The sequence below is a fragment of the Oryctolagus cuniculus genome, chromosome 10 (genome assembly GCF_051225735.1).
Source record: "Oryctolagus cuniculus isolate XC-2025 breed Fujian yellow rabbit chromosome 10, ASM5122573v1, whole genome shotgun sequence".
NCBI classification, from domain to species: domain Eukaryota; kingdom Metazoa; phylum Chordata; class Mammalia; order Lagomorpha; family Leporidae; genus Oryctolagus; species Oryctolagus cuniculus.
Genome location: NC_142876.1, coordinates 59,155,915 through 59,180,798, shown reverse-complemented (window position 1 = coordinate 59,180,798; position 24,884 = coordinate 59,155,915). Strand labels below are relative to the sequence as shown.

General features: G+C 38.7%; 1 long non-coding RNA gene across 1 annotated transcript in view; it reads left to right on the top strand.

Moving 5' to 3' along the window:
- The window catches only part of LOC149123781 (uncharacterized), a 170,338-nt gene that overhangs the window by 110,326 nt on the left and 35,128 nt on the right, over window positions 1-24,884 (top strand). Inside the window, exon 2 of the long non-coding RNA XR_016215140.1 lies at window positions 18,799-18,864. This is a non-coding gene — a long non-coding RNA (uncharacterized LOC149123781). The remainder of the gene's footprint in view (window positions 1-18,798; window positions 18,865-24,884) is intronic.

Genomic DNA, 24,884 nt, shown 5'->3' with positions numbered 1-24,884 from the left:
TTTGAAATCATCTTCCTTTCCTTCACCTTACTATCACCTTCCCATCATTTAGCTTAGAAAACATTTTCCTTGCCTTCTTGGATCTCTCCAAATTAAATTTTGTCTCTCTGATACTGTCTCCTATTTTTCCCATTTTGAAAGTCTGCATTTATGTGGATATCTATTTGTTTAATGTTTTTAAAAAAGTTTTTATTTACTGAGAGGTAGAGTTATAGACAGAGAGAGGGAGAGACAGAGAGAAAGGTCTTCCATCTGCTGTTTCAATCCTGAATGGCTGCAAAGGCTGGAGCTGAGCTGATCTGAAGCCGGGAGCCTGGAATCTTTTCTGGGTCTCTTACGTGGGTGCAGGGGCCCAAGGACTTGGGTCATCTTCTACTGCTTTCCCAGGACATAGCAGAGAGCTGGATTGGAAGTGGAGCAGCCAGGACACAAACCGGCACACATACTGAATGTGGTGCTGCAGGCAGAGGCTTAGCCTGCTACTCCATAGCGCTGGCCCCTATTTGTTAATGCTTACTTCCTCCACCAAGCTACATGCTAATCTATTGGGGCCAGTGCTGTGGTGTAGTTGGTAAAGCCACCACCTGCAGTGCCAGCATTCCATATGGGCGCTGGTTCAAGGCCTGGCTGCTCTACTTCCAATCCAGCTCCATGCTATGGCCTGGGAAAGCAGTAGAAGACGGCCCAAGTCCTTGCGCCCTTGTACCTGCATGGGAGACCCAGAGGAACTCTTTGCTCTTGGCTTTGGATCCGTGCAGCTCCGGCAGTTGCAGTCAACTGGGGAGTGAATCGTCAGATGGAAGACCTCTCTCTCTCTCTCTCTCTCTCTCTCTCTCTCTGCCTCTCCTTCTATGTGTAACTCTGACTTTCAAATAAATAAATAAATAATAAATCTTTTAAAAAAACTAATCTATTTATCATAACTGCAGTGCCTGCGCAGTGTGAGGCACATGGTATATATTCAAAGAAAATTTGTTGCATCAGTGAATGGATGAAGAAAATTCCTAAACCTAGGAAACAGAGTGAGGAGGTTAAGATGACTTACACCATGGCTCTTGATCTTTACTTTTCATTGTGTTCTAAATCCAACTAAGTTCCCACCTCATGAGAAATCTTTTTGGGTGACAGGCATTGGCAGTTCAAGGAAAATATGATCCGATCGGTCTTTGCATAGAGTAATCTAGGCATCTGGCTTTTGCATTTTTCAGTCCCAAGCATATGAATACGAGCAAGGACTGCAGGTCTCCCAAGTGGTCCCTTCTGTAAGCCCTGGGTACCATTCGTGAGCTCTGTTGCCTCCCCACAGTGATCTTTCTCATCTCTTCTTCACTAATCTGTAAAATCTTTGAAGATCATCATTCAACCTCCCATACCTTCTAAGAAAGCAGTTTGTCAGATTCCAAATGCAAGCCTGATGGTTGTTTCTCAGCCTACTTTTCATGTGCATCTAACAGTGACCCTGCCTTCTGTTTCTCTCATGACCCTTATTTCTCTTTTGACCACCCTATGGCCTTCCGTTATTGTTCTCGCTCCTAAAAGTGGGCTGGCTTCAGTGTTCTCTCCGACACGCATTTTTCTTGCTGTCTCTGCTTCCTTGCTGTGTACATCCCATGAGTTCTCCATCAGAGTCTTTGAATTCTCCATCTGCACCTCTTGGTCAGATCAGGGTTCCCACGCTTTTCCCCATTCACACAGATGGCCCTGAGTGTTAGGAAAGAGACTGAATTTGTTACTCAACCCTCTAAGCCTCTTCTGACTCCTTAGTCAACATCACAGTTAACGAATGCAGCTGTGAAAAATAATAATAATAAAAAAATTCTTTCTGTCTTTCTCTTTGTCTTGACTTTTAATTTGTTTCAGGCTCTAATTGCCTGTGGTATGAACCATGAGGAGTCTTAAAAAGGTTCGTTGGAAGTACATAGTATAAAAAAGCTATGCATGGATTTAAACATGTTTATACCAAAATAGACTTATCTTTTAATTCCATTTTTTTCCTCATAAACATTTGGAAGTCCGCTTGTGTATTGGTAGCCTCCTAACAGATTTTGTTTCTGTGGTCCTTAGCCATTTGTGCTCTAGAATCAGATTCCCAAAGCCTAATTCTAATTTGATAAAGTTTTGTATTAAAAAATCTTCTGTTCCCCCTCCCGACTCTCCCCCGCTGAATGTTCTGATTAAAATTCATGGCCCTGATGGTTCTTTCTTGCTAGATTCTGAGTGCAGCTTCCAGGTTTATCCCCCTCTCTGACTTCACCTTAGGCCCTTGCCATCAAGCACCAACTATAAAAACAGTTCACGTCTCTGTGTCACTGCTTATTCTATTACATCTCATTTCTTCTTCGTCTTTATGAAAATCTCACAATGCAGACCTCCAGGCAAAACACATTATGCAAAGACATGACAGTTAAAAGTATTCTAAATTTAAATAATTCTATAATTTTGTCTTTGCTTTGCCATTGCGTGTGAGCTAGTATTCTCTGATGGGCTCCTGGAAGTCATGTTCCTCCCAGAATTGGAGGTCCTGGCTGAATGTTCTATTAGTGAAAGATGGTGCTACGTAGTCAAACATCTTAAATTGTTGATTTCTATCCTTCTTTGTTTCTTTAATTTATATGTTCATTCTGCAGCTCTTTATTGAATACCAGTTGTGTGCTGGACCCTGTCCTAGGTGTTGGAGTATTAGGTAACAAGCGGAACTACCACAGTTCCTGCCTTCCAGGAGCCAGCAGATAAGTGGAGAAACAATATCCATCAAATATAATAAGCTAAAAAGTAGGCGACATCTGTGTCTCCTACTAAGAAGAAGAGGAGCTGAGCCTAAGTGGACCGTGCAAGGGTTACTGATTTAATCTAAGGATTCAGAAAAATCTTTTTGGAGGAAATTCTATGACAGCAAAGGAAATCAGGACATTCTCAAAAGACCTTCTCCACACTGCACAGAGATTAATTTGGGGGAAAAGTCCATTTCAGACATACAGTTAGCTACTAATTGAGAATGGGCAAATTGTTAAATATAGAAGTTATGTTCTCTGAATGTATCTCTGAAGACACTAAACTACGTGAGGGCCAAAAGTGGCACCAAGAGGCATCATCATAATTTTAATGGATGTGCTGAAGCATCAATATCTTTGTAATGATAACTGGAATCCCAAAAATAGCTCTGTGAGCAAGGCTGCTATGCTTTGCTTTTTCAGATTGTTCCAGGAGAATCATTCTTGCTTCCTCGGGAGCACCTGTCCTACCCACTGCTTACTCAACAGCTGCAAGACAGCCTGTGCTCTTGATTTAGTTTTCTCTCTCCTTTAACCCCAGAATTCAGAGACTTAAGTGTTAAACCTGCTCCTCGCTTATCATTATTGTCTTCAGTCTTCACTTTCATTTTATTTCATATTTTTCTTCATCTTTCTTAATTTCTCTTATTCTACTAAGTTTGTGAAAATTAGAGTTAAAAGACACCTTTATTTTGGTAAAAAAAAAATTGAAATCTATGCATAGAAGGAGGTTTTAAAAAACTTGCAAAAAAGGGTATTATGAAAAAGATGCATGAATTTCAATACTTTCGCACCAAAATAAATTTATCTTTTAATTACATTTTCCATGAACTTTTTGAAGTACTTTGGTGTATTTGCCGGTTTTTCTTTAAACTTCTTGAGAGGAGCTTTTTGGGAAGGAAAGGTTTGTTTTGGATTTCAATTTGGAAGTTCATAGGACAGAATCAGGTGGCCCCAGTAGTCTGCCCTCTGGTGGGGACTGGCAGTGGTGAAGCAGACCTGCAAGACAAACATATTCTAAGCCAGGAAGCAGAGACACAGGCAACATGCTTGGCTTATAAAATCAACCTTCTTGTGAGCACTCTCCTCTGAGGACGAGCCTGCAATGAAGTAAAGACTCTCCAGCGTGCCTACCTCTCAGATGCTAGAATTAGATCAGTCTCCTCCCTTAATCCATCACCCATCAACATGAGACTTTGAGGCTTAAACATCTCCATGAAGTTGGGGAGCCGAGTCCTGCTCAGACCCTAGTACCTGGTGTTTCTTTGCACATACATCAGTATTATACTCAAACCATCTTGGAATGTGAATCTCCAAACCATGAGCCAAAATAGGCCTTCCTCCTTCATAATTAACTCTCCTTAATTATTTTAATTCTAGTAATGACAAGCTAAAACATATGTCAATTAGAAAAATGCTCTAACACTCAGTGTCAATGATCCCAAAACCTCTCATGTCTCTGGACTCCATCCTGCTCTCAACCTATACTGCCACTCCTTGGTCCAGACGTATTCTATGCATTTTCTACTCTCTTGTAATTGATATCCCTAACTGTAGTTTGATAGATGTGGCTTAAATGATTTTTTGAAAATGTAAATTGGATCATGTCATGCTTCTGTCTAAAACCTCATTTTTTGTGAGGTTTTTGTCAATAATTCTCATTTTTGTGACAAAGATTCTGAAAATCCTTCTCTCTCTCGCCAGTCTAACCCCTGTCTGCTATTATAGCATGACTCTACCCTTTTCATAGTCACCCACTTTGCCTACATATCGGCTACCTGCCATCCTCTAAATTTATCTCTTGCTTCTGGCCTTCATGCCTTAGCAATTGTACTCAATAGACAAAGATGATTAGAAAAAGATACTCTAAATAGAGCAAAGGCACAGAGGAGTCAGTCAAACAGTGTTTGGGAAAGCACTCCTACAGTGGCCAAGAATAAAAGAGAGTTTATTTTCAACCATTTCTATAAGAAGGAGCCAATAGAACAGTGAGGGTGGGGTACAGTTTCTACATGAGAGGATAGAAGAAGAGTGGAGTTTTGGGGAAATAACTGGGAACTTTTGAAAAGGGGAATGACGTGAGTGGAACTGTTGCTGTGTGTATTGTGTTTGTGGACAATAGGGAGAAGCGATGGCAAGCTGAGTCTAAAGGTAAGTTGCCTGTAGGGGCGGTTTAGGACAGTGTTCATCGTGTTTTGTTAGAGAATGGCCAGGAACTCATCTGCAAGGGGAGAGTGTGTGTTTTATGTCCTGATGAAAAAGATTTTGATTTTTTCTCTTTTAAAGCAGTTCAGTATAAATCCTCCTAGTGTTTGTCTAGTACAGTAGTGTATATGTCTAGAAATTAGAGATTTTATGGGAATTAGCACTTGACTTTAAACTGGTGTGTATATAATTATATGTTGCTTAAGTCATTTCATAATAGACCTATTGAGTACAGTTACAAAGTATTAAGAATATTGATGTTAATATTTAAGTATATGATGGACATGAAATTTTATTAAATATGCTAATGTAGTTCAAAATAATTTTTAATGAATCTGTATTAGGTATTATGACAATACCAATTGTCAAACAATGTAGCACAACCTCACTAATACTTCAATAATCAACAATAAAAGGAAAAAAGCACAGCAATGCTTATACTCCTTTTATGATTTCATTGGCTGGGAAGGAAGACTTTTTCCAGCCAAAGTGTATTGATTATCACTGCATCCAGGGATTTTTTTTTACCTTGTTACTTATCATCAAAATTTATGAAAAATACTCCAGTTGTGTTTATAAAGGCAAGACTGTCACATAATGAAAACATTCTAAAATCCATTTTTGATATTAAAACACACACAACAAAGCAGTTACATTTCAATACACATTTTAGTATGTGCCCCAGCTTGAATGTTAGCAGGACTCTTGGAGATGAATGAAGAAGTCACTCTTGATTTTGTTCTGAACTGACTTATGAAACGTGCCTGGGCGAGGCCCTGGCAGGCTAGGTGTATTCTTGAGTGTACTATGTTGTGGACTCCGTAGTTGTCTGTGGCATATTGACACTCGTGAGAAATGGATGACTTTGGACCAGAACAGCTGGGCCTGTGCACATCCAATTTGCCTGCCTGCAGTGGTTCTGTGCTTCCAGGCTTCTTGCTGGGGAGTGCTAACGATCCTGCAGAGCTGTGATGTGACTCTCAGTCAAGTATTACCAGCAACTTTGGGCTCCCAGGTGGGGCCTTGCCCTGCAGCATGTTGTTGATCACTCTGTTAGCATCCTGACTGCCCTGGCGTTCTTCAGTATGCTTCCATTTGGAGCACCTGTGTGAGTTACCCATGTGTAGCTGGGCCTAATCTTTTGGTCCACCTTTGCTTACTGTTGACATGGATGGAACATTGTAATGCCATTTAGAAACACTTGAATTGAATCATGATCTCTCTCAAATAATTAAAAAAAAATAGAGTTGCATGCATGTTATTTGCTAAATGATAAGAAATCGAGATTTATTTTCATATTTTGAAACTACTAAATGGATTAATACTATATTCTTTTAAAATAAAAACATGCACTTTTTTTTTAACCTAAAATCACTTCTTTTGTGCTAAGAAAAAATGTTATTTAAAATTCCTGTGGGAGTGGACAAATCTTATTTAGGAACATGAAAATGTTCATAATTTAAAAAGGTGGGACGTGCTGATGTTGTGGTACAGTGGGTTACGCCACTGCTTGCAATGCCAGCATCCCCATATTGGAGGCTGCAGTGTTTCAGATATGGCTTCTTGCTAATGTGCCTGCAAAACTGCAGATGATAGTCCAAATACTTGGGTCCTTGCCATCCATATGGGAGACACAGATGGAGATCCTGGCTCCTGGTGTTGGTCTAGACCAGCCCTGGTTGTTTTAGTCATCTGAGGAGTGAACCAGAGAATCTAAGATCTCTCAGTTTCTCCTTCTCTCTCTGTCATTCTTCCTTTCAAATAATAAATAACTAAACAAATCTTTTAAACGTGAAGTAGAGAAAAGCAGTGCTATCCTGAAATAGACTTTTCTTGATGGGGAATAAAAGGAGAATGTGGGGTTGAGAGACCTTTTCAATAGTGTTAAGTTTCAGAAACATCTGATGAATCATCTAAAGGAGGATCCCACAAGGATAATTAGTGAGATTAGGCTTCAAAATTCTCTCATACTAGTTTTGTTTATGTGTGCAGAAGTAGCGCTAACTGCAAAATTGTCTTAGCATACTCAGTCCAAAGCAAGCACAATGAAGAGCAATTCACATAAATCCATTGTGCCTGCTGTCCTAAATTTGATTCCAATTTCAGGAAATTTGACAGGAATAACCAATGTTGAATATTATTCTTGATATCCATTACAAAAATTATTTGCACTGAGGTTATACTTTGAAAGAGCTTATGAAAATCTTGAAATTATCATTTTATTATATGAACAAAATCAAGACATCTGTTAACAAAAACAAAATTTGCAAAATTAAACTTTTTATTTTTTTAGAGCCCCATAATCAGCCAGGCAAAGTGGGAAGATAGAAATAGTTAAAGGGGCAGGTGTTTAGCCTAGCAGTTAAGATGACTGGTAAGATGCCCATGTTCCACATTGAAAAGCCTGACTTTAGTGCATAACTCTGACATCTGACTCCAAATTCCTGCCAATATAGATCCTGGGAGGCAATGGTGATGGCTCAAGCAATTGGATTCTTGCCATCCACCTGGGAGACCTGGATTGCATTTTGGCACTAACCCAGCCCCTGCTGCCATGAGAATTTGGGGAGTGAACCAGTGGATGAGAGCCAGCCATCCTCCTCAAATGAATGAATGAATTAATTTATAAAAATAAATGGGAGCGGGGCTGGCACTGTGGTGCAGCGGGTTAACACCCTTGCCTGAAGTGCCAGCATCCCATATGGGCACCGGTTTAAGACCTGGCTGCTCCACCTCTGATCCAGCTCTCTGCTGTGGCCTGGGAAAGCAGTAGAAAATGGCCCAAGTCCTTGGGCTCCTGCACCTGTGTGGGAGACCTGGAAGAGGCTCTTGGCTTCCGGCTTCAGATCGGCACAGCTCCGGCCCTTGTGGCCAATTGGGGAGTGAACCATCGGATGGAAGACTTCTTTCTCTTTCTCTCTCTCTCTCTGCCTCTCCTCTTTCTGTGTAACTCTCACTTTCAAATAAATATATAAATCTTTAAAAAATATAAAAAAAGATAAATGAGAGCTCCAGCTCTGTGCAGACTGGATAATACAGTTAATATATGTAACATGTTTGCTCTTTTGTTTCATCTAGAACTAGAGACTGTATTTAAAATGCTTTTAGAAAAATTCTACACTTCTTCCAGGAAATAATACATTGCAGCTAATGTTCAGTTCCTGAAAGTAAACACCTTTCTCTAAAGACAGTGAATGAGATATATCATAGCTCTTGATGAGCAAACAGCAGATTTTAAAATTTGAGGCTGGGGGATGGGCAATGGGTGCTAGAAATAGGGGAAACAGAACAGAAGCTAAATAACTAAGTATTTTAATCACAAAATGTACCTGTCAGAGCTGGGCTGAGAAGTGGCAAAACCTACAAAATCCATTAGCACCTAAAATTAATATCCCTTCTAATCTATGGAAGGGAATACAAGAAGAAAAAAAAAGACAATAGAAAATTGCGAAGTCCAGAATCAATATAGGGACCATCATGGCTGGTAGTTTCAAGAAAGAAATTGTCAGTCTTCCCTATAATTAAGTTGACTGAAATCCATCTTTACTGGAGAAATACTACATTGCCTTAGTCATTCTTTCATGTTTCTTATTTGTTTCTCTTCCACTCAAAATCAATACATGAACCATTGGCAATCTTCCTATCCAGTTTCACTTCTGTTACTTTTGAGTCATATAGAACATTTTACACACCAGATTGCTATAGCACTAATGAACTGTTGATCAACATAGATTCATCTCACTTGATTCTGATTGCCCACATTTAATACCTAAGAAGGCTGGGTAAATTATTTAGTAAATCTAAAAGACATACTGAAGTTTAAATGATTCCCAGGTTTCCAAAATGAAGCAGAAGTCTCTGGTGGTAGTTTGCTGAATCTGCAGGGTACACGTCTCAGTTGCCAGGGCGGGGGGGATTTTTACAGGGGACTGCTCAGTCCTTTTCTTGATTGAAAGTCAGCTGTCCATGCTGGATCAGTATTGTGGAAAAAGACACTGAAACACAAAATCCTGTGGATGTGAGAGCCATGCATGTGAATATTTTATTATGACTCTTTCTTTGGGGACTCCAAGTAAATTTGATCATACAATCCCAGGATCAGCTACATGACAGCTTCCAGAAAATTTCATTTTCCTCTATTCCCTGAGCTGTGCCATTTAACCTGTACCTTTATGACAGCCTTAAACTTTTTTTTTTGAAATCTTGCATCCCTAGCCCAATAAAAACCTTTTATTGGATAAATTGTGGTCATTATCACATTATCCCCACCAAACTAAATCCCCACCAAATAAAGTTATATACATATAACTTTAGTTACATGTATGTTGGCTCATTTAATCCTGTCTCTTATGTAATCTATACATGTTTCCTTTATTTTCCATTTTTTTTTCACTTATATATTTTCACTGACTTATTTTCTAGTCTTAATACTTTGTGCATATCTGATCTGGTAATTCATATGATCTGGTAATCAATATCCATTGATTTCCTAGATTTGATTATTAATTTTCTTTTAGTCTATAACTCTTGTAAGATTATTTCTCAGTTATCCTGAAAAACTCTCCACATTCCCATTTATTATCTGTAGTTATTTATCACAAATGTGTAAAATTCCATGTCAGATAATTTCAGTAAATATCATCTGAAAATCCATTTTATTATTTTTTCATTGAATTCTGTTTCTTCTTTTGCCTGGTGCTTTTTATGGAATATCCAACATTGTGTGTGATACATGGTAGAAGCTCCTGATAATGTTACTTCCCTCAAGTGAAGATTCTGTTTAGGCTGGTCTTCCTAATCCAATCAAGCAGCAAGTTGACAACAGCTAGATTTTGGGTTGGTAGCTTTCTGTTTTGCTTGCTCCGTACAATGATTTACATCTAGTGTTAGTGTATCCCTCAGAGTTGCATGTGTTGGAATGAGGCTTGGTCCTTGGTGTGACAATGTTGAAGTGGTAGACCTTTTATAGGTAGGGCCTAGTGGGAGATCCTTAGGTCACTAGGGACATGACCTTGTCCAGATCCTCTGTGACTTTCTATTTTGAGATGCCATCCTGTCTTCTTACATGCTCTTCTCCCATTGCTGTCCGCCATGAGATAATGCAGTGAAGAGTAACCTTTGTTGGGGCTGAGCTGATATCAGCATCATTTTCTTGAAGTTTCAGAGTTGTGAGTTGACTACAGCTGTTGGATCCCAAACCAAGCCTGCTTCAGGTATTCCACCAAGGTAACACAAACTAGTCTGATATATTCTATGTCTGATTTGCCTTCCCTTCCGGGGTTTGGTCCTCCAAACAGCGACCCTGGTGTAGTTGGTAAATGCCTCACCTGATTGGAAGAAGGACCTAGACATGTATAGCTTAGCTTCTTCCCTTTTGCTATTTTGGGCCTGCTTGCCTGTGGGAGGTGTATTCTTGACTGTTTTCCCTACTTTGTGATATCTTGCTGGAGAACACCTTACCCATGCAGAAGTTGGGTAAGGAAATTCAATCAGACCAGTGTGCATGCAATTTCAAAGGGCATCACAACTAGAGAGGGGGCATTTTCGTCTCATCTGTCTGATCTCTTCATCTGTCTTTCCGTTGGTTCCAAAATTTAGGTTGGATAAAGTATCACTTACTGTCCTCTCTTTAAAAACTCAAATTTAGCTACATCAGTAATAGTCCTGAGAAATAGGTAAGTACTGAAATTTGGGGAGTAAAATATACACATGCCAAGGAATCTATGCAGTGGTTCTGAGTGGTGGCTTCAGGAAACTATGCTATGTAGGACTTTAACCTTGATGATTCCCAGCTTGGGCTATCTTCCACTGCTTTTCCCAGGCACATTAGTAGGGAACTGGATTGGAAGTGGAGCAGCCAGGACATGAACTGGTACCCATACTGGATGCCAGTGTCTCAGGCAACGTCCCTACCTGCTATACCACAACATCAGCCCCTCCCAGCCACTTTTAAGGCTTTGTATCATGGTATGGATTTTAGTACCTCTTGCTCCAGTCTCCCTAGCAAATCCTGGACCTTGGACCTTTTAATAAGAATGCAAAGCTGAAGCAAAGTTTCAACTAAAAGGCAAAAGACCCTTTTTGTAAATTGACTTTTTATGATGATGAACAAACTTTGATGTTTTTCTGTGGAACCCAGGCTAGGTCGAAGCTGAGATGTAGGTGAGAAGTCTGAAGGGCACTTCAGGAAATGGGGGTAAATGTCGCTGTGCGTCATGTACTAGTCTGAGAATGTTCCTTGGCCAGATACCACAACCCCTTTTCTCATGCAGCTGTAGGCTGTCTCTGTCCTTGAAGGCCACCTTTTTAACAGGGATTGTTCCTTCAGGCTATACAAACATGAATATTACCTCCTTTGATAGAAAACATATTTCCTTGAAGTAATCTTGTACTAATCCCCTGGGTGAAGAAACATGCTGTGATTGTGCGAGTATAAAAACCCTTGTAAAACTAATAACATTTGACTATTGCTCTGACAGTAGTCCCTGCCCATCCTTCAACTCGCAGTTCCAAATCTTGCTAGAAGACAGCACATTTCACTCTGGTTTTCAGCCAAGCCTACCGACCGTGACATTGAATTGAGATATGTAACCTAAAAGTTAAGCTAAATCAGCTTCCAGGTTTGTAGCTACAGACTTCCTCGGAGGACTACTCTTGGGCTGCTCAGGACGCTTTACCTGTGGGGAGGATAGACAGTGCCTGGGACTATAGCAGCCCAGCTGATCAACTTTCTTGTTGGTCAAAAAGATAAAACACCAAAGGGTAGTTTTCATGTCCAAACTCCTTGACGATTCAGAGACTGGAACTTCATCCGAAATCTTACTGTTTCTTGGCTCTTTCCCTATTTTGCTTTCTTTATCCCCTCTCTTCTGGGAGCACTTGATTCATAAATCATATGCATTCAAATTCTTTATTTAGAGCTTTTTTTTTCTGGAGAGTTTACCCAAAGACAATATGTTATAAAAGCAAATGCCAGGGGAAGAAAGCAATGAGTGGATACAAGAAAGAATTCTCTTGGATCAGCCAACATTACCAGCCCCACATGGGTAGAGATGAAAAGAGATTGTCTAAGTAGGAGGTGAAACATTCTACCCAAAATAACTTGTGGAATGAGAAACAAATGAGAACACTGGTGATATACACTAAAAAAAAAAAACCATAAAATTAAGAAGAAATGCTATTCAAAGCCTAGAACTTTCCAACCTGAGGGAGGGCATTATCTTGGGAATCGTGTCATAGATCCTCACTCGATTCAGAAACACCAACAGAAGTTTCAGTTCAGGAATCTTCTAAGTGTCTCCCATTGAAGTCAATTCAGGAACATGAGGGATCCTGCCTGAACAAGCCTGCGTTTCAGCCCTGAGTGTCTCTATAATAAGAAGCCATGGAAGCAGCCAGAGTGGTACAGACTGAAAACACCCTTTCCAAAGGCTGTGAAGCCTATGTCATGTGGCAGAGCATGTCCTAAATAAAGCGGGTGCCAGAAACACCAGAGTTAAAGAGAATTATATATTAAGAGGTTTTAAAAATGTCAGCTAGAAAGTTATGTATCACAAATATGACCTGGTGCAATGATCTGCTGTGTTGTCCTGCAAAGCTTGCAAAAAGCAGTGATACCTCAATTCAGTGGCCTGAGAGAAGGCATAGCATGGGTAGGTGTGTGTTCCTCCCAGATAAGGAAAACACAGCATTGCCAGAAGCTCCCAATGACACTTCCTCCTAAATGTATTGTTTTCAATTCATGGATTCTAGAAAAGCCTGACATTCCAAAGATGTTGGAATAAAAAAAAAAATGTTCTCAATTTCCCTTCATGCCCTGAGGTACCACAGGCTTTAGCTGTGGCTTTTTGCTATACCAAAGGTTGAGTTCTGGGAACATCATTCTGGCTGGGTTGACTATCCTAAGAGGTAAGATACTGCATGTATTTTCTAAATTTGGTATAGAACAAATAATCTCATTATGTCACTGAATTTTTGAGCTTTTCAAAAAGTGGGGCCTAAGGGAAAACTATTTTTGTTCTGATGCTCTGAAAGAAATACCCACATTCTAATGGAAGATAATAAGCTACAGTGCAGCTCCAGAAGAAACCCAATTCTACCCAGGTTTGGGATAAGATGCCTCTATCTGACACTGAGGAGAATAAAACTTTTAAGATAATGATTGTAGGACTTTTTTTAAACTAGAGAACTTTGGACTTTAGTTTCTTTGAACTTTTACTTAAAAGGCCAAGAAAACTTTACTTTGCACAGTCATGACTTTTGACATTTAACTTATGGAAGCAAAAGAATTTGATTTGGATGAAATTACTTAGGACTTGAAAGCCTTTGGATTTGTAAGGAAATTTAATTTGGGGACATTAATGTCTCTCCAGGAAATTTACAATGGGAGATAATCTCCATTTAAATTTATGGCTCCTATATATATATATATATATATATTTTAAATATTGTTTCTTGATGTTTCTTCAATCTCTTTGCAGAAACTCGGATGAGCTGTGTTTGATGTGGCTGGGCATTTGGAATGAAAAATTTAGGCCAGATGTGGTCTTTGACCCATTTTAGAACTATCTGGGGGTAAAATCCCATGCCATTTTTCAATGTTCTAAGAAAGATCCACAAAACACAGTAGTTAGTATTTGAGGAGACAGCTCATGAAGGTGATGTAGAAGTTCACCGGTGGATTTCTAATCTCCTATTAGAGAAGACTAACTAGCCTCCTGGTTGTACATCAGCTGTGTCATTAAACACACAGGTTAATAGAACAAACAGGCAAGAAACATGATGGGGAAACACCTGTTGGATTGCCAAGTGGAGGGACTTCTGTGGAGCATCTCTTGACCTTTGGCCTCATGGGGGAGGAGGACAGAGTTCCTAAGGAGGGACTGACACTCATTGATCCACATTTCTTGATTGAGCAGAGCTAATCTATTGTTGAGAATTCTGTTATCTTTTCTTTCTACCCTATAATAGTAGAAGGCAGTCTTTGTGGTCTCAGCACCCAAAATTTCCACTGAGTTCTGTATGCACAATCCAAGAAACATGGTAACTGTTTTTCATTCTCAGCCCAAAAACACATTCTCCACATATTGTTGTTTGTAATTTAAGTGATATTTTGCTCTGCATTTTTACTTTTCAATGGGTTCAGAACTTGTGCAGGGAAGAAAGGGATGTTATTATTCGACACATTGAGACCCCCAACCTTAGACTTTATCTTTGATGGGCTCTGATTTTTCTAAGTTGGTTGTAATCTTGATCTACTGACTACACCTTGATTATCTTTTCCTATAGTATAATATAGAATCATAGCCTCTACCTCATTACTATCCAGTGTCAGTAATGTAGATATGATCAAACTCCACCTATTTGAAATGAAATTTACTAAAAATTACTTAGGAATATTAATAGTGAAGTGGAATAATGGATTCGCCTGATGTAAATGGATAAAGTAAATTTATGAATTTGGAACAATTCAGGTGTTAAACATTGTGAAAACAAAACACTCATCTGGTTGAATTTTTCAACTTTCCAAAAGTTTGGTATCATATAGATGAAATAAAATAATCTTAGATTAAATTTTAAGCACTGTGTTGTTGAAAATTTCTTATCTCTGATATAAACCAATCATAGGAATCTGCCCACTTGCTGAGGTCATTGCTTTTCAGTTTGTACTTCGTCAACTTCCATTACTTTAAAAAATGTATCCAAACTTTATAGGTAGCAAATTCCACATAAAATATATATGTGGATATAGTTTTTACTGTTATTTTGTAACTTCTTGTTTTTTTTTTCAACCTACAAAGCAAGTCATTTTTTCATATTGAAGAAAAATCACACCATTAGGTTTTCATGTTCAAGAGATTTTAAAAAGTTGCTAAAAGGTACATCGAATTCTCTCCCACTCACTGCACCTTATTTGGGAGGTGCTGAAGTCTAAGATTGTATCTTTCTCTAAGTGCACTTTTTTTTTAGAGGTTTTTCCAACCTTGTCTTTCTTTTTCTTTTCTTCTAAGATTTATTTATTTATTTATTTGTAAGTCAGGAGTGTCTTCCGGGTCTCCTAAGTGGGTGGCAGGGGCCCTGGTACTTGGGCCATTTTCTGCTTTTTTTCTCAGACCATTAGTGGAAGCTAGATTGGAAGTGGAGAAGCCAAAACTAAACCAGTGCCCATATGGGATGCAGGTGTTACAGGTGGTGGCTTTTCCCACTATGCCACAATGCTGGCCCCTCTAAGTATACTTTTTAAGCATGGAGCTCAGTATGTTTTCACAATTACAGTGTTTTTATGGCTCCTTATTTGTAATCCATTGCAATTAAATGAAGGTACAAGAATGATCTTGTATTAACAAATAATGATAGAAACAATAATTTTATTTCAGCCAGAAATAGTAATAAAAATAAATCTAAGTCAGAACTGGTGATCAAAGTATAAGTGGGTGTTTTTCATCTTTTTTTCTGTTGCTTTTATGGAGGCAGATAATCCAGTGCAGAAATCTTTGATTTCTGAGTTTTCTTCTTCCCTTTTTTCTGTAGTGTTTCTTAAGACAGGATGCAAATAGTTTTTAAAAGAATGATGTTTCCTAGTTAGTTATCCTCCAGTCTCTTTTTCTGTCTTACCAGTGGCAAATAGGCATTATATATTTTGAAATACCTATGGATAATTTATCTTTAAAGATGGGAAAATATGTCAAAGGCAAGTACAAAACAAGAACGGAAAAATTTAATTTTCTACCCAAGAGAAACGAAAAGCTTGACAAATTCTCTGTCAGATCCTAGTTATATTTTCAACTTAAAATAAGAAAATAGAGATGAGAGCACTATGACTTCATGCTCGTTGTGAACAAATTAACTGTTTATTTGGGAAACAATACTGTCTTTTGTTCAAGTGTGAGCTTTATTGCTACGTATTTGTCGTTTTAAATGGTGTTCCAGTATATCCAAGAGCAGAAATAATTTTGCCTCTAGAATCAGATCACCCTCTTGATTTTCTTCATTTTAGTGGGTTTTGAAATAATCACTGAAAAGTGGATCACAGCTGTAACTGCCAAGACACAATTTGGTCAAAGAAGCTGTTTAGCTTTCATCCTGTAATCAGAGCTGAAAGTCTAAGAAACATAAAGGTCTCATGTTTGCTGGATGAGTACTCATAAAACCCCCAACAGACTTCAAACATCCATTTAATACATGAGTCCATCTGGGGCAATATTGAAGACCAACCTCTCAGGGAGGTTAGGTTAAGATTGAACATTATGCATACATCTTTATTCCCACTCGCTTATTCCCACTCTGCTTCCTTACAATAACATATACCTAGGATGAGAAGTGTATAATGACTCTCACCTCATTAAGCTCATGCTCTTGTCTTCCAGGCAAAAGTTTGTAAAAACTATGGTAACTGCCTGAAATTATGTCACAGGTATACCTCAAGTGACACCATTCACCTGTCTCTGATTGAGCAGCTGTGGTGGAACTTCCTAGCATGAAGCTCTTTGCACTTAGGCTTGCTAGCAGCAGTTACTGACTATTATTTGCTAGTTAGGTAGCCCGCGATGATGCCTTGCACTCATCATTTTTTTCTGGCCATTAATACTTCATCCTCTGGGAACAGAACTGTGGTTAGTTTTAAGATGGCCAAACTCAGCTGAGACAGCTATTTGAAGACTAGAACAGTTCTGTAATGAATAACCTTTGCCTTTATCATTAGGACCAAATGATTCCAAACCTACTTTGTTGGGCACAGAATTACAATTTGATCATATGACTCTGGGAGTGCTCATCTCTGGTTAGGTCTGCCTCTGAGATGATCTCTCCACACCTCTGATACACAGACTTCTTGTCTGTGCATATGAAAGTGCTGTGTTGAATGTTGGTGGACAGCATTGTTGCTTTTGTGAATTCTCAACCTCTAAGCCTCCCAGATTTTATGCTGGGAAGGTTCTTTTTTTGTATCCTTTCAAACAACCAGGAACTTTGATGTAGTTTATGCTGGAATGTAGAGGGTCTATTCCTAGGAGAGAAATTGGTACCTCATGGATTATGTGTACATTCCATTGAAGCAGATGTTGCCACTTTGTTTTCCCTGTGCTTTTAGGAGAAATTCCTTTATTCCATGTTCCCCTAATCTTTGGAATCCCCCATACTTTTTATTTTAATAATTTTTGAAGTTGTGATGGTATTGTGGTATCACATCATGGTTTCAGTTTGCATTTGACTGATGACTAATGTATACGGTTATGTAATTCCCATGTAGAAGACAGGAATCCAGATGTTTGAGCCATCACTGCTGTCTCCCAAGGCCTACATTAGCAGGAAGCTGAAATCAGGAACCAGAGGCAGGACTTGAACCTAGACATTCTGGGTGTCTGAAATCCTAGGCTAAATACCTGTCCCTGTGTGTGACCTTCAGATCGGCATTCCTCTCGGATTTTACTCCACCCACCCATTTTTTGTTGTTGTTGTTGTTTTTTCCTTTCATTTCGCCCCAGGAGAGACTCCTGGTCCAAAGCTCTGCCATTTTCCAAGAGCAGACTATGTTCAGTGGTTGCTCCCTAGATGGTATAAAGGATTGGATTTATTACCTAAAATATGGGCAGTTTTGAAGAGAGTCCACATCTAAAGCAAATCAAGTGTTTGGCAGAGTACTCTGTTGCAACTGCATTACGGTTCAGTGCTGCTTGTGACTAATGCTTGTTTTTATTCCTTCGTGGGTGATGATCTTTAGAACATGTACCCATAAGCCACTTGCACACAAACTTCTGCTTCCTAAACAATCTGGCCTAAGACACATCTGAAATTGTTCCCGTGAAAGGTGTCCAAATTGTTTCATTTTCCCCGGTGAATATCTAGTTGTTCCCTCCCCTCAAGTCCCAACACCCAGCTCTGCACATTATTCACAAGTAAACTGATAGTGTTTGTCTGAGTTTATGTCTGGGCTCTTAATTTTGTTTTATTGATACGTGTTTATTCCTGAGTCAATATTATACTTCTTAATTGCTTTAAGATTTTGACCTATTGCTATTCGCTTATTCTGTCCAGTATAACTTATGTTTTAATACTAGCATTTCTTAGCATTTTCAATTTCATGTAAGTTTCAGAATCAGCTTGGATTGGTATTAATCTATATAACTTGGGTTAAATCAATATTGTATTTTGATACACAAACATGAAATACTTTTCCATTTATTTTACTCTTACATTTCTGTCAATAAGATTAATAATTATCTGCATAAAGTTATTACACACCTTTTACTAGATTTTTCCTTCAATTTTATGTTGTTATAAATGTCATATATTTAAAAGTAAATTTTAGTTTTTTTTGTTTGTTGTTGGTATGTAGAAGTACACTGATTTTGTATATGTTGACCTGATATTAACAGCTATGCTGAGCTCACTCACTAATTCTAATAATTTGTGTTTTTGCCATGCACAATAATTTTACTGTGAATAATGATGGCTTATTTTTTATTTTCCAACTACTACCTTGCCTTTTGTGGCTAAGGCTTCTATGATTTTCTAGAAGCGATGTCAGTAATTATCTTTGGTTTTGTCTTTTGTTTTGTCATAAATGGAGTTTTAAACTTTGCACCATTAAGAGTGATATCTTCTGAAACATTATTTTTATAGATATCTGTGCTGGGTAACTTTTGTTGTTCATCACCATTCTCTATCTGCCTCAGTGCCATGGAGGCTGATTTGTGTGGCCAACATCAACAAGTCTCCCTTGCCTCTTGGATCCCAGTTGGATTCAGGCAGTAGTAAGTTGGAGTAGTAAGTTTATTCCTGGAGCTCCTTCCTGTTGGTCACACAGCTCTTTTTGCTCTTTCAGAATCCAGACAGGGCAGTGTGTCCCATGTGGGAGATAAAGGTGAAGAAGAGTACTGGAGATGACTTGGTAAGAATGTAACTTTCTGAAGTTTATATTGAAGCTTCTGAAAACCAAGGTGCTAATCTTTTCCTTTTGTCTTTTACTACATGTTTTGAATGTAATAAAGTGAGGTAAATTTTCTTCTCGTTATAGAAGCAAATGAGGACTCTCTTTTATAAATTTATATTTTTAAGAATGAGTTACACACACAGACATGCACACACACATACACACACACAGAGAGAATGATAGAGAAAGAGAGAGAAAAAGAGAGAGAGAGATATCTTTCATCCACTGGTTCACTCCCCAAATGACCGATGATGGCTGGAGTTGTGCCAGGTTAAAGCCATGAGCCAAGAATTTCTTCAAAGAGGAGGAAGGGGCCCAAACACTTGGGTCATCTATCAGGGAACTGGATTTGAAGTGGGGCAGCTGGAACCTCAAACAGCGCCCATATGGGATGTCTGCATTGCAGATGGGGGCTTAATCCCTTGCACCATAGCGCTGGCCCCAGAGGCCTCTCTTAGAACTTATGCACCTTTTAATAATGTAACAAAGTGGTGTATTCTTGCTGATTAATAGATAGATAGGTATTCTTCCTTTTTTTTTTTCATGTTATTTTAAAAATTTGTTGTACCCAACAGGCGTCACTGTGCACTTACTCCTCATGTAGGATCTTTGTCCTTAGTGTGCTGTACATTGAGATTTAATGCTATAACTAGTACTCAAACAGTATTTTTCACTTTATGTTTCTGTGTGGGAGCAAAGTGTTGAAATCTTTACTTAATGTATGCTAAACTGATCTTCTGTATATAAAGAGAAACGAAAATGAATCTTGATGTGAATGGAAGAGGAGAGGGAGTGGGAAAGGGGAGGGTTGCGGGTGGGAGGGACGTTATGGGGGGGAAGCCATTGTAATCCAAAGCTGTACTTTGGAAATTTATATTCATTAAATAAAAGTTGAAAAAAAATTTGTTGTACCCATCAGCTTCCTGAGGGCTAGTTTTTGCTTAACATTTGCACAAGTAGATATTCAATAAATGCATTATGTTCTTTTCTTTTAATTGCACAACTGAAATGGTAACAATCATTGAAATAACATTCTGTTTCTAATTCTATTGTATTGAAGAATTAAATATTTTAATCTGTGCACTTTCCCTTCAGATCTGTATTTATAGGCACAAAATTACAATCATAGCAATAGCATAGAAAATTAAGAATTCTACTTTTTAAAACTAATCATTAAAACATAAGTATTTTTGCATCACATTCAGTAGTTGTACCAACCTTTATGTAGTGATTTCTCTAATGTTGAATATTTAGGTATTTTCTACACTTCATTTTTATAAATCATACTTCTCTGAATGAAAGTTTACAGGCAAATGAACATTTCTTTCTTTAGGATTGCTTCTTGAAAATTAATCCAGGATATATAATTAACATATAGTGTATATGGGTATTATTAGAGCTATTGTAATGTTCAATAATTATTTCATTAAATGATTAATACTTGTCAAAAATATTCTCCTATAATACAAGAGTATTTCAAAAAAGCTATGGAAAACTGGAATTTAGACAATTGATCTTAGTGCAAAAGATTTTTTCAATTCATGCTTAGGTTTTTTCATAATACACATTTTTTGTCATAAACTTTTTGAAGAACCCCATAGGCATGGATTTCAAACACTTTTTTTTTTACCAAATTAAACTTATCTTTTAATTTCATTTTCCATGAACTTTTTGAAGTACCCTAGTGGATAAACAACTAGAATTTATTGCAAGAATTAGTGAATCAAATTCCCTCTGTTAGGAAGTCAGTAAAGTTTTACTATCAGTGAGTCTCGAAGGTCTTTCAACTTTTGTTAGTCTAGGCTTCCCATGTATGAAGCACTAATAAAAGATTTAAGTCTTCTTTATGTGTCTGTGTAGAGCCTTCACAGGAAGGGATAAAACAGAGCCACAGATCTGAAAACAAAAAGGAAATGATGGTTTAAAAGTGAAAGAAAAATGAAATTTGGCTCAGTCATGTTTTCTGCAACACATGGTGGGGCTCTTTTCTTTCTTTTTTATATCTGCAAGCTATATCCTTCCAATACAGAACTCTCCTGATCTTGAGGACTGCTTCAGAAGCAACTGTGCTTTCAGAAAGGTCAGTTTGGATGTAGTATCTCTCCAAAGACAGGGAGAAACAGCACCATGCATCAATTCACCTTTAAAAGGGAAGGCTGAGTGGGTACTTCTCAGTGGGGAGAAGCTGTGTTCCTCTGCTCCTGTCACATGTAAAAATTCCACACTTACTCTCTGCTCTGGAATCTTACTTGCTAAGAAAAGTTGTGAAAAGAACAAAGGTGCATCCATTTTGTTGCAAAAGACAGAATCTTGTTCTTTTTTTATGGCTGAGTAGTATGCTTACTGAAATAAGCCAGTCCCCAAAAGACAAATATCATGTTTTCTTTGATATGTGGTAGTTATTTTGAGTACAAAAAAATGTATGGTAATGAAGTGGACATTTGTGATTTGATTGTTGATTTCAGCCCTTGTTTATACTCCTGTGGAGCAGTGGTTTTTCTACATTTCACTTGTTGAATGTTGTGATTAGTGGTGCATTAAGCCTGTGACCATGGAGTGTATTGAAGTTATATTTTTGCAAGAATTAAAGAAAAAAGTAAAGGAAGGGTAGAGAGGGACTGAAGGAGAGAGAGTAGGAGGGAAGGAATATGGTTCTCTTTTTAGAATTATACCTATGAAATGCAGGAAATATGTTCCCTTTATATTAATAACTTTTTTTAAAAAATAGAAGTTTGCCACAGAGCATCTAAGTGTTATATGAAAATTAAGAAAGAAAGAAAATAATACAAAAGAACAAATGCGATAACCAGTATGATAGTGAAATCTTGAAGGCCTGGGTTCTTTGCTTCAGTATTTTTTAAGGGATTATAGGAGTAATGCTAAACACATTTTGGCTATTACCACTACCACCTTTGCTATAAGTGTTTTAGTGGAGATGTGAAAGGATTCTCTGTGTGCCATTGTCAATTTTCTTTTATATGCTGAACCAGAAAAATGGCACTATTTTGCTAAGTCCCTTCTGCAGGGAGATGCTAAGGCATCTGACTGAGAATCTGAGGCGTGGAAACACTAATAACCTTGGTCATCTATTTGCATTCAGGAGATTCAGTTAGTGCTATTCTAAAAAAGGCTGAGAGCAGTCACCTCTTTCATCTGACACCAGGGAATTTAGTCACAGCAGTTCAGTTTGGGTAACTTGAACTAGGAGATGAGGAAGCTCGTGCTGCACACCAGAAGGAACAGAACGCTTGGTTAGGGGTTTCCAGGTGATCTTTGTTACTAGAGACTGGAAACTGGAAAGGCAGAAGCATCAGCAGGCTGCCTAGGAGCTGTGCCCCAGTCGTGGCTGGAAGGTTTTGATGTCAGGCTGGCAGAGTCTGGGCTCCTGCAGACTGTTGTTACTGAGAATCTTTGGTTCAGATGTAAAATGCTCTGTGAACGTGTCTGGTTGATGATGCTTGTGTTGCCCTATTTCTTCTCTTGTTTTCCTTCATTTTTGGTAGAGTCATGAGGAAATACCAACCTGTCATAACTGAGCATAGGCAGAAAGAAAAGGAGGGGCTTGAGCCCACTCTTGGGAGAGGAAGAGAACAGGGAAGTAAGGGTGAGGACAAGTTCTGCACCCAACGTGGGAATAGGAATCAGTCAGAAAATTCCAGCCAAAAAAGGAACTCGGAGTACAGGCAGGGGGCGTGTCTTACAGAGTTCTCCCTTTATGATCAGTTATAATAGTAGTGTCTGGGGAGAGAAGCAGGGGGCAGGGTGAGCATAGTGTGAGAGGCTAAATGTTATAAGCTCCTCTCTATTATTTGTTTTTTTCAAACTCTCATGATCACATCATTTGAAAGAAAAGCAAAAGTTGTATCTGGAGTTAATGCTGCTATGAGTTTAAATCCAGTGAAACTAGATGTAGGAAATCTTGTATTAACAGTAAGACTTGGTAGGTGGCCTCATTTATATCTATACAATCTTTCAGTTATCTAAAGTCCAGATAATTTTTTAAAATAAAATATTAGATCTTCCAGTCTATGAACACAGGATGTCTTCCTATATATGCACATGATCAGTTCAGATGCATTTTTGTAATACATAAGTATCATAAATAATTGACAGATGATTTAAAATATCCAGGAGGCATTGTCATAATGACGAGCAGCATATGGAGAACAAATTGTAGCCCCTTTTTGTGAGTCAGCATTTATGGATTGCACTTCTGATCATCACCAGGGAGGTGAAGCTCACATCAGTCATGAAAGGGAGTGGTCACCACATTTCTGTCTCGGGCCACATCCTCTTAGACAAAGTCTCAAGTCTACCTCCAGAGACTTTATTGAAATTAATTTTTTTTTATTTGAAAGGCAGAGAGGCAGGAAGAGGGAACTCCTATCAGGTAAAAGCCCAGTTATAACCTTAGGTAACTATAATAAGGCACCAGAAGTGTACAAAGTACACTTAGTGAAGTGGGATATATTGACAGACAAAGGGCATGTTAAAAAAACACAAACTTTTGTAAGACACATGTTACATGCAGGGATCCTAGAAAGGTTCCCTTTCTGATGACTGCATCTTTGCTGGCTGCTGTTAGGTCTATGGTGTTAAAAGCCATTTCATTTGATATTGCACATATTCTTAAGCAGATTATATTAATTTCCTGTTTACCTCAACCACGTAATGGGGCCTTATAAATCCCTGTCAAATCATGGGCTAATGTCCCTGCACCTTTCTGTGTTTTGAGCTAGCAATTTCCAATTTAGAATCTGTAAATGCTTTTGATTCTTTCTCAGAGCTGTTTTGTGGCCAGTGGGGTTCTGCCTTCCAGCAACAAGCAGCTATTTCTCAATGGCCACAGTATCCACAGTTAACAAGGTAGGACATGTTTCTGACATTGCTCTAAAGGGGTTGTTGGGGCCAAGCATGTGTATTTCAGGGTTTACAGTCTGTCAATGGACTGTGCCTTTGTTCCTTCCTTTACTTATTTTTTAAATTGATTTACTTTTTTTGAAAGGCAGAGTTAGACAGTGAGAGAGAGACAGAGTGAAAGGTCTTCCTTTTCCGCTGGTTCACCCCCCCAAATGGCCGCTACGCCCGGCACGCTGTGCCGATCTGAAGCCAGGAGCCAGGTGCTTCCTCTTGGTCTCCCATGCGGGTACAGGGCCCAAGCACTTGGGCCATCCTGCACTGCTCTCCCAGGCCACAGCAGAGAGCTGGACTGGAAGAGGAGCAACCGGGACAAAACCCGGAGTGCCCCAACAGGGACTAGAACCCGGGTGCCGGCGCCGCAGGTGGAGGATTAGCCTAGTGACCTGCAGCACCAGCCCCTTCCTTTACTTATTTAGTTCTTGGTGCCACTCTCTCAGAGGTGCTTATGTGGCAGCTCTATCAGCCTGGGTACTCTTCCTGCAGGCTTATGTCTTTGAACTTCAGAGATCTGAAAGCAAGAAAGTTACTCAACCAATAGCTCATGGATTATCTTCTGCAGTTGTCCAAAAAAAAAAGAAAAAAAAAGAAACCTGAAACTTTTTTTTTAAATAGCCAACCTCCTCAAATGTGAGGTAACATGAGGTTTTTCTTGAAGCTTTGCACTTCACAATGTATTTTTTTTTTAAAAGCTTAAGATGTGAATTCTTAGATACTTGATGTATTATTCAGAACAAATTCTTTTGAAGATGCATCAAGATCCTACTACCGGAGCCACTTTTTCATGTTCCCTTTGTTTCAGTTCACTCAATAGCTGGGCCTTAAAATCTAGAATTTATGGTGATGTGCTCTTCCTGTAGCAGAAAAACACCTTTTGAAACATTATTCAAAAAAGCAGAAGGCTTCTTCTCCTTTTAATGTAGTTTAAAGAGTTTAGCTAATTGAGCCCACTTGGATCTTTCTGTCGTCATGCCTGGAAACTGTGTTGGAGCCTGCTCACCCCTCGTCATACACTGGCAGCATTGAATCCTTGCTCCAGGCCATGAAGGCAATGAGCTTCC